A 10449-nucleotide genomic window follows, 5' to 3' on the forward strand; every position below is an offset into this window, starting at 1 on the left:
TGCTCTTCCCTGTTCTGGGGTAATATGGAGATGTTTGGCTCCGCGGGGGCGGTCCCAGACTGCCACCCTGTTTCCTGCAGAGATGCAGGCAGGACCAGCGCAGGAAAATGCTTGATTTTTTTTTTTTAATTTTTAATTTTTAATTCTTTGTTGTATTTATTGTTGCGCACTCGGTGGGATTGTTTAATGTGAACTTTATGAAATTGTGGTTTTGTAACCAAATCAGGAACCTCAACGCTGTCCTCCGGCAGCAAAATCTCAGGAAACACTACAGTGTAAATGCCACTCCGTGCCACACGAGCCGCCTGGCCGGGCTCTCGTCTGCTCCGTGCTGAACTCAGTCCGTTTATCAAAAGGTTGACGATGACGACCTAATTTCTCAGGGTAATGACCAAACGTGAATGACCCTTCGCTCTGCGGCACTCCCACTCCCATGATGCGCATGAATGTCAGGCGAGCATCCGTTGTGTAATTATACAGCCTCCAGGGCTACGTGAGCCACAGCCAACATGCTCAATGGATTGCAAATGGTTGGCGCTCACTAAAGGCTGACTGGGCTTGATGGGAGTCTTGCTTCACTATGTCTTGCCGTTAGTGTTAAAATGTCTGAACCTGCGTGTAGTTGTTGTGTGCATGTTACAGGGCATGGCTTCATTGCATAGGATTAAGTATGCGTGTTTGTGTGTGTGCGTGTTATGTGTAATTGCACACATTGTGTTAATTTGTATATCTTAGCGGGTCATGTGGTTGATTTGGTCACGAGAAGCCTCTTTAAAGTGCCAAACTCTTTACAGTGACAGGGCCGGCGCGTGATACGGGAAGGGCCACAACCCCCAGCTCTTGCCCCCGCTTTCGATTTTATAAGCCACAGCTTCTCCCAGTTAGAAAGCACCCGGTGGGATGGAATTAACGCCTGCCTCCCGTGTGATAAATATTCATGAAACCGATGAGCCGGGGGAGCCCAGAAAGGACTCTGTGTATGATCTGTCGGTGTGTCTGTCGGGACGGACCCTTCCGGGGTCGCACGCGCGCACTCTCACACGCTAACGCTGGAGCCGCCTTTTCTTTCTGTCGTTTCGATAAATATTAATCCAAGTGCAATTTGTGGGAACGTTTGTTAAATGTATATTTATGAAAGATTTTTTTATGGTTGTATAAAATAATAATATTTCCCGTCCCCGTGGAGACGCCACGGAAACGATCGCCAGGAGTTGTCTGTAATTTGAGTGTTTAGGCGATCGGAGCCGTTTATATATCAGATCTGAAGCTGCAACACAAGATACCTCCGTCCGCGTAACGAGACTCGGAATAAAGAAATTTCAAAGCAACGCCGTTAATTCACAAGTATTCTTTCCTAATAAGAGAACGAGGAGACGCTTCGTTACTTTGTGTTATCGTGACGATGATGCTTTAGAAGTGGATCTATTGTTGGTTTTCTATAGTGCTGACATATTCCACAGCGCGGTACGTAACAAGCAGCGCTTCATGTAGCAAACTGAATGTAAATAAAAGGTTAATGAGAGCCCGGCTCAAAGGAGCTTACAATCTATAGAGAGGTGGGGGGGGTTATTTCACAAGAGGTACAAGTGGCGCTCTGTGATGGACCAGCGACGTATAACGCAGTGCGAACACTAAATCAATAAGGATATTGCTGTATAGGGGGAGAGATAGACGGGGGGGGGGGAGAGGGGCTAGTAAAGCGATGGGAGAGGAAGATAAGTCTGGCAGCAGCATTCATGGTGGATTGGAGACGGGTAAGAGGGAGACCGTCGAAGACAGAGTTACAGTAATCAAGGCGGGAGATTACGAGGGGACAAGAGCCTTAGTGACATTCAGTGTTCGGAAGGGCAATGTTTTTAGAGACAGACTGATTGCGAGAGGTCAGAGTCCAGCGTGATGCCCAGACAGCGAGCGCGGGGAGATGATGGCGCCATTGACATAAATAGAAACCGGCGAGGGAACGTCCGCATCGGAGGGAACATGAGGAGTTCGGTTCTGGAGAGACGGAGTTTTAGGAAACGTCGAGACATCCGGTTAGAGAGAGAGATAAATCGCCGGTTACAGATTTTGCACCAGAATCATCCAAATCCGCCTCGTTCTGTGATGGGTTCCTCCCATGTAATGTCTTAAAAAGAGGTTATTCTCCACCCAAAGTGATAAGTTACCAAATCTCAAGTTTATACATAGGATAGGTCTCACATTCAATAGATAAAATCGTGAGCACAATTATAAGAAAGGACTGAGAATTAAAAATAGTCTTAATTTTTTTATTAAAAATAAGAAAAATTACAGAAATCCCAAATTAAACAGAGTATAACATAGAATGCCTATTAAAGCTTATATGCATACAAAATACAATTAAACATTCCAGTCAGTCTCGATATGAAGTCTCGCTTCAGTCTCTCGGTCTGCCCCCGAGTATAAACAAAGATCTGCATATATGTAAGGTTTTGTAACTAGACCTGCGTATCGCTACCTCAAAAAGAGTAACCGCCAGGAGATCAGGAGAGGAAAATCACCAAGGCCAAGCTGTTGATCATTTTTACAGAATAGCAAAAACATTCTAATCTTGAAACATAAAAAAATCTTATATAACAGAAACTACTAGTTCTGCGTAGTTAAATCCTTAACCTTAACTTCCCCTGAGGCCTGTAACAATTCCAAACCGCGGGAGGAAAGGGGTCGCCGCTTCGTCTCCGTACCGACTCCGCGCTTTGTAAATAGGTTGCCGGCGTAGGATTTATCTCACCGCCGGGGGAATCGGGAATCATTAGTTATGGCGGCCTTTCCCCTGGGTCACTGCGGAGAAACTTAAGGTCGCAGGCACACCCATATCCCCGCCCACTCTCCACCCACTGCTGGCTCAAAACCCCGCCCACTTCCCTTCTGACAATCGTTTTCCAGGTATGGGTACAAAAAAAATAGTTTAAGGCAATTGAACAAACGGTCCTCCCCTTTATCCGCTCTGAACCCCGCGAGCTGCTACTGGGACCATCTGGGCACCAAAACACTCCGGAGGTCTCACCCCATGAGAGGTCAAAGGGGATCGAGACCCCCCTCCAGATACAACAAAATAATTCATCAAAACCCATAATCAATTTACAATAATAGAAACATCCAACAAAACCGCAAAAATCCCAGAATTCGGTTACCATGGTAACTTATGAATTAATATCATAAGATAATTGTGGCTATTACATCTCTGATGTCGGGAATCTCTCGTCAGATCGCCGGCTGGTTCATGATTCGGTTCCTCGGTCCTGATGAGTTTGGCGCAAAATAAAATCTGTGAAAATATTTTATTTCTATTTATATTTTAAAAGGGGCGCTGAATTTATTCCGATTTCGGCAGCAAAACCACATCTGCCTCCGGCGAAGGCCCAGCTGGGACGTTTGATGCGCATTTTCCTGCATTTCCCATGATCCTCTGGTGCTGATTGCATTGGAATCCCACTGAGAGTCAGAGCAGAGATATAACGCTCTAATGTTTCTAGAAGATTCCCGCGCACACAAGGCGGCCCGGGTGCTCTTAAAAAAGAGAATGTTCCTTAGCTGGAAAAAACAAGAGCGGGCTCTGCTGTTTGACTACAATTCCCATCAGGCTTAAAAGCTGGGAGACATAGTAGATGGATGGATGTTCTGGCTACTTAGAATCTCACTAGATTGTAAACTCTATCTCTGGTTTGAATGGAGGGACTGTATGAAGCGCTGCAGGGATTGTTGGTGCTACATAAATAAAAGCGAATAATAAAGTCAGCGCTCATGCGCTATCCCATTTAGACTTCCGGTACTAGACTGTAAGCTCCTGGGAGCAGGGCCCGCTTCTCCTTTTGTACCAATTTGTTACTGTGTGTGACTTTAAATTACCCCAGAGATTGTAACAGCGCTACGGAATCTGCTGGCGCTACACAAACAAATGTGATGGACTTTGGGGCGCTAGTGACACCTTGTGACCATAACACAAACTGCACATTTAGAGACTCCATGAACTGACTTCTTATCACCTGGATCACAAGCCGTGTGCCCGATACATACAGTGCTGAGTACAGTGCTGAGTACAGTGCTGAGTACATTCAAACCAATGCGTCCTACGAACCCTTTAACCGTACCGGGAAGGCTTTTTATATTAAAATAAAGTTTTTGTTAATAGAAAAAAATAAAATCCGTAACAAAAGTGTTACGTGGGGTCCTTCATGTGTCCCAGGAACACTGTTATTTAACCCCTTCACGACTGAGGGTTTTTCATAACCTAAGAACAACTCCCCTTTTCCATATATAATGAAACCTCATAAATTATATTTTTTTCTTTTCAGGAGAAACCAGGGCTTCTTTTAAAATCATAGAAAGAAATCATAATCATTAGCGCTAACATGAGAGAAAAAATATATATTATGATTTCTTCCACACAGTAGGTGCTGCTGCAGAACATCCGTTGATGACATTAAAAGCTATGTATGTGGGGTATTAATGTTCTAGTGATCCACATCCATCCCCTACATCTCACCCTGTATTGCTTTTTTTTTAAAATACTTCTGGGTTCTGGTTTGGAGGGTATTGAAGGTTTTTATTTTAGACATTATTTGCAGTAGGGCTAAAGGATTTTTTTATATATATATCTTTTTTTTTTTTTTTATTATTATTTTTTTCCCCAATGCAGTACAGACAGCGATCCCTTTAGGAAACTCTTGCATATAATGATCCTTATAATGATTTATTTTTATTATTAAAAATTATTTTCCTTTAAAGTTCATTATATATATATATGTATATATAATTTATTTTTATAAATACTTCTGGGTTCTGGTTTGGAGGGTATTGAAGGTTTTTATTTTATACATTTTTTGCAGTAGGGCTATATATATATATATATATATATATATATATAATTTATTCTCAGCCCCTGTCCTGCTCAATGTGTCTGATCAGCCAGCAGGGGGCGCTATGAGACAGACTTTCCCGTGAGGGGTATTGACTCAGGTGAATTGTCTAATAATGCCTAATAATAAGTCATTAGTACGACCTCACCTTGAATACACGGGGCAAGTCTGGACATCCATTCTTCTGAAGGATATTGCGGGGCTTAAAGAGGCAGCAACTAAATTAATAAGAGTATATAAGAGTTATAAGGGCGGGATTAGTTATACGGCCGGAGTGTATATAATATATAATATGAGGAATATACAGGATATAACGGGTTATAAGGACGGGAAGTTATACGGGGGGAGAGTATATAATATATAACATGAGGAATATACAGGATATAACGGGTTATAAGGACGGGAAGTTATACGGGGGGAGAGTATATAATATATACTATGAGGAATATACAGGATATAACGGGTTATAAGGACGGGATTAGTTATATGGGGGGGAGAGTATATAATATGAGGAATATACAGGGATATAACGGGTTATAAGGACGGGATTAGTTATACAACCGGACTGTATATAATATATAATATGAGGAATATACATGATATAACTGGTTATAAGGACGGGATTAGTTATACGGCCGGAGAGTATATAATATATAATATGAGGAATATACAGGATATAACGGGTTATAAGGACGGGATTAGTTATACGGGCCGGAGAGTATATAATATATAATATGAGGAATATACAGGATATATAACGGGTTATAAGGACGGGATTAGTTATACAGCCGGAGAGTATATAATATATGAGGAATATACAGGGATATAACGGGTTATAAGGACGGGATTAGTTGTACGGCCGGAGAGTATATAATATATAATATGAGGAATATACAGGGATATAACAGGTTATAAGGACGGGATTAGTTATACGGCCGGAGAGTATATAATATATAATATGAGTAATATACAGGATATAACGGGTTATAAGGACGGGATTAGTTGTACGGCCGGAGAGTATATAATATATAATATGAGGAATATACAGGGATATAACGGGTTATAAGGACGGGATTAGTTATACGGCCGGAGAGTATATAATACATAATATGAGTAATATACAGGATATAACGGGTTATAAGGACGGTATTAGTTATACGGCCGGAGAGTATATAATATGAGGAATATACAGGGATATAACGGGTTATAAGGACGGGATTAGTTATACGGCCGGAGAGTATATAATATATAATATGAGGAATATACAGGATATAACGGGTTATAAGGACGGGATTAGTTATACGGGGGAGAGTATATAATATATAATATGAGGAATATACAGGATATAACGGGTTATAAGGATGGGATTAGTTATATGGGGGGAGAGTATATAATATATAATATGAGGAGTATACAGGGATATATAACGGGTTATAAGGACGGGATTAGTTATACGGCCGGAGAGTATATAATATATGAGTAATATACAGGATATAACGGGTTATAAGGACGGGATTAGTTGTACGGCCGGAGAGTATATAATATATAATATGAGGAATATACAGGGATATAACGGGTTATAAGGACGGGATTAGTTATACGGCCGGAGAGTATATAATATATAATATGAGTAATATACAGGATATAACGGGTTATAAGGACGGGATTAGTTGTACGGCCGGAGAGTATATAATATATAATATGAGGAATATACAGGGATATAACGGGTTATAAGGACGGGATTAGTTATACGGCCGGAGAGTATATAATATATAATATGAGTAATATACAGGATATAACGGGTTATAAGGACGGGATTAGTTATACGGCCGGAGAGTATATAATATATAATATGAGGAATATACAGGGATATAACGGGTTATAAGGACGGGATTAGTTATACGGCCGGAGAGTATATAATATATAATATGAGGAATATACAGGATATAACGGGTTATAAGGACGGGATTAGTTATACGGCCGGAGAGTATATAATATATAATATGAGGAATATACAGGATATAACGGGTTATAAGGACGGGATTAGTTATACGGGGGAGAATATATAATATATAATATGAGGAATATACAGGATATAACGGGTTATAAGGACGGGATTAGTTAAAGTTTGTTGAGTAAGAAATCAGAGGCCATTTTGGAGTCAGGGAGGAATTTTTCGCCTTTTGGAGGCAGAATTGGAAATCGCTTGAATGTGGGGGTTTTGGATAAACAGCGGAGAGTTGGGGGTCTTGTCTTTTTCCCCCCAACCCAAATTACTCCATTTACAGAGGTCTCACACATAGTCTCCGTTACACGCCGCAGCTGTAAGGGGGATTATACTCAGACCCCGCTTTCTTTTTGAAGGGTCAGCAAGGCGTTCGGTAAAAGACTGACACAAATACACAAACAATTTCTTCCATTTTTTTATTTTTTTTTATTTTTATTGTTTCATTTCCAGACTAACCTACTTTTTATTTAATGCAAATTACAGATACCAGGTAACTATTTCGGAATTGTGTCACACAGAACAAAATGTATTTACAAAGAAGGGAGGCATGAAGGGAAGAGAGGTGAGGAATAAAACATTAGGCATACTCTCGACATCATAAAAAATAAAAATAATGGCCCCCACTGCTGTCGGAGGGGTCTACAGGGGGCAGCGGAGGTCAAAACAAAGTGAAACTTTCAGTCACAGAGGCATTCAAGTAGTTATAATGTTATACACTTTTTTTTTTCTTTGAATCAAGACAGATTTGTCGAACATGAATGCTATATTTTGTAGGTAACCAGTTCTTCGTGTGAGCATTTTTTTTTTTTCTTTTAAGCAATTTTTTGATGGTTCCTGGCTGGGTTTTTTTCATTTATTCGCCAAGTGCCCCATCAGAAACACATTATGGAAGCGAATATTACAGGCAAAGCAAAAATATATATATATGTATATATATATATCTATATAGAAGATCACAGCCGTAGGCTACATTCCGAAGCACACTGCCGTATACGACCCCCCTCTCCAACCCCCGTCATGTAAGACTAAAAAAAAATCATAATAAAAACTAAATTATTGCAGTTTTTGCAAAACCGACAAAACGACAATTTAGAGCAAACACTGCGTAATCCCACCCTCCCCTCCCCCACCTAAATATTACAAATCCCACCCGACCCAAACATTTTTCAACCATCGTGACAAAGTCACCGAGCTACGGGAAGCCTGCGGGCACGAGGACTGTGCTTTCGGCGTTCAGCGGGGCCAATCGGATGTCTGCAGCGCTCTCGAGCAGGGAATCCGGGGGCCGGCGAGTCGGATCGTCCGTTCAGATGTCAGGGATAAAAAGCCAATAATCTCCTTTTTTTGTTGTTGTTTTTACCAACCTCACCTTTATTAAGGGCTGAACTTTGCTACCGTGCTCAAGCAGACAAAATTCCAACCGTGGGAGGCCAGGAATCTGCTGCACTACAATGCCCATGATCCGGGGCTGGATCAGAACATGGTTTGGTTCCCCTGACACCTGCCAACTTTCCCGATTCAGCTCTGGCCACGGACCAGGCTAACAATCGAGACCTCTTAGTAATTTCACAAAAAGGACACATTAAAAAAAAAAAAAAAAAAAAAATAAAAAAAAATGTACACCTGAAAATGACATCGCGTGAGAAGAGAAGACAAAAAGTAGACGTTTGGATGAAAAAATAACCCCGACGGCCAATTCTGGAAGGAGATTCAGATAAGGGTACAGGTCGGGGGTCCCAGCGTAGGACACCGGTACGGGGGGGTGGGGGACTGCCTCCAGGGCACTGGTCTGGGATCTGCCGGGACCTGCGCGGGGATTTAACGGGGTGAGGGACAAACTCATCCGCCGCAAAAATAAAACGCCAACAAAAAAAGCATCCTGCGAAATTGGCAAATTCTGCCAAACAAGAAAAAAAAAACCACAAGAGACCAGGACAAATAATTTGTTAAGTTGTAAAAGTAGAATTCAGCACCAACCGCGTAGGGTTAAATCATATGGCTTGAGAACGCTCGCCGACGCTGCACGACAGGAGTTGGGTTACCATTCAGTTAGAATCATCCCCCATCTACCCCCTTCCTTCACCAGATCCCGGATATTCGGGAAAATACTGTGGGGGGGGGAAACACCCCCCCTAACATATGGAAGATTCCATAATCTGACCGGGGGGAGGTGTAGTGTGCTGATAAATCGGCTCCCCGCAGCGTTTGGGACTCGATACCGATTATTACATAAAGGGAATTTACAGCAAAATGCTTATTTAACCAATAGCGCCGAGGGGTTTGGATTCATCCGCCGGAAATAAAATCTCCAAAAACCACCCGATTCCGACAATTAAAAGTATTCTATAAACCCTAAAGGGCTTCCGAGCGACAAAAAAACCAACAAATCGCTTTCCTAAAAACATTCCCAGAAAGAGGACGCCGGAGACGCCGGGGAGATTCCGCTCGCAGAAACGCCTAAAATGGCATCAAGAAAAAAAAAAAGAGCCCGAAACGCAGGTTCTGCGGAACGCACGGCGGGACCGGTATAATAAACGCGACGTTCGGCCTGCAGCGGAATTAACCATCGCACTGCTGCAGAGGATCCGGAAGCCGAAGGCCACGGAAATACAAGCCATTTAGTGACTGAAACACACGGGACGGGGGTATTCATGGGGCAAATTAAATACCCCCAGGAGGGGGTATACGTTGGGCAGACAGAAGAGAAAATGGGGCGGAATAAGGCCGTACCTCCACAGTTTGCTTCTTGCTGCATGAACTCGGGTCTGTTAACCTTTAAAACACGCGGAGTCATGATTACGTCCGACTTGCGGCTTCGGCTGCCCGGGGACAATCGCTCTTTGTAAGTGAAGACAGCGGGGGTCACGCGTGGGGCGTGTGTGGGGAGGGGGGGTGCGCGGGTCACGCGTGGGGAGAGGCCGCTGCGTTTCGCACAGGGACGGACATCACGCAGCCAATGAGTGCAGAGAGCGGGATGAGGGCCACGCTCCGGGGGGTGATTTGGGGCCGACCCGGGGCCCTAGAATCATCTGGAGCCACGGACAGCGAGAGCCGTGCGCGATATACTGGCCTCAATTATCCTTATCACAGAGCTCCTAGCAATGAAAGGGTTAATTGCACGGGACTGGTTTGGGGGAGGGGTGTCAGCACATATACATTGAGACGTATGGCAGCATCACTGTGTTAACCCTTTCAGTACCAGAGCACCGATGCATAACAGGGTTATATCGCCCACATCCCACCGGCCACTACAACCCCAACTCGTTCCGATATTAACCCTTCCTTTCCTACATCTTTCTGACTGGATACCCCATTTGGCAAATCAGCGTCTACAACGTCTCTTCCTTCAAGCAGACAAAAAAACCCCACAAAAAACGTCTGTGATTAAAATAAGGAAGGAAATGGAAGCGAGGACGCGGGAAGCTACCGCCGAGACCTCCACGGAGACCCCCGAGACGCTACAGGAGACTGTGATGAAAACACGGAGAAGCAGGATAAGGACGCGGGTTGTGCATGCGCGTTAAAGACAGACGCACGTCCTTCCATCCCCTGCATCTCAAACAA

This window comes from Sceloporus occidentalis, unplaced genomic scaffold (genome assembly GCF_023333645.1).
Source record: "Sceloporus occidentalis isolate IW3139 unplaced genomic scaffold, rSceOcc1.0.p SCAF_148, whole genome shotgun sequence".
Lineage (NCBI taxonomy): Eukaryota > Metazoa > Chordata > Lepidosauria > Squamata > Phrynosomatidae > Sceloporus > Sceloporus occidentalis.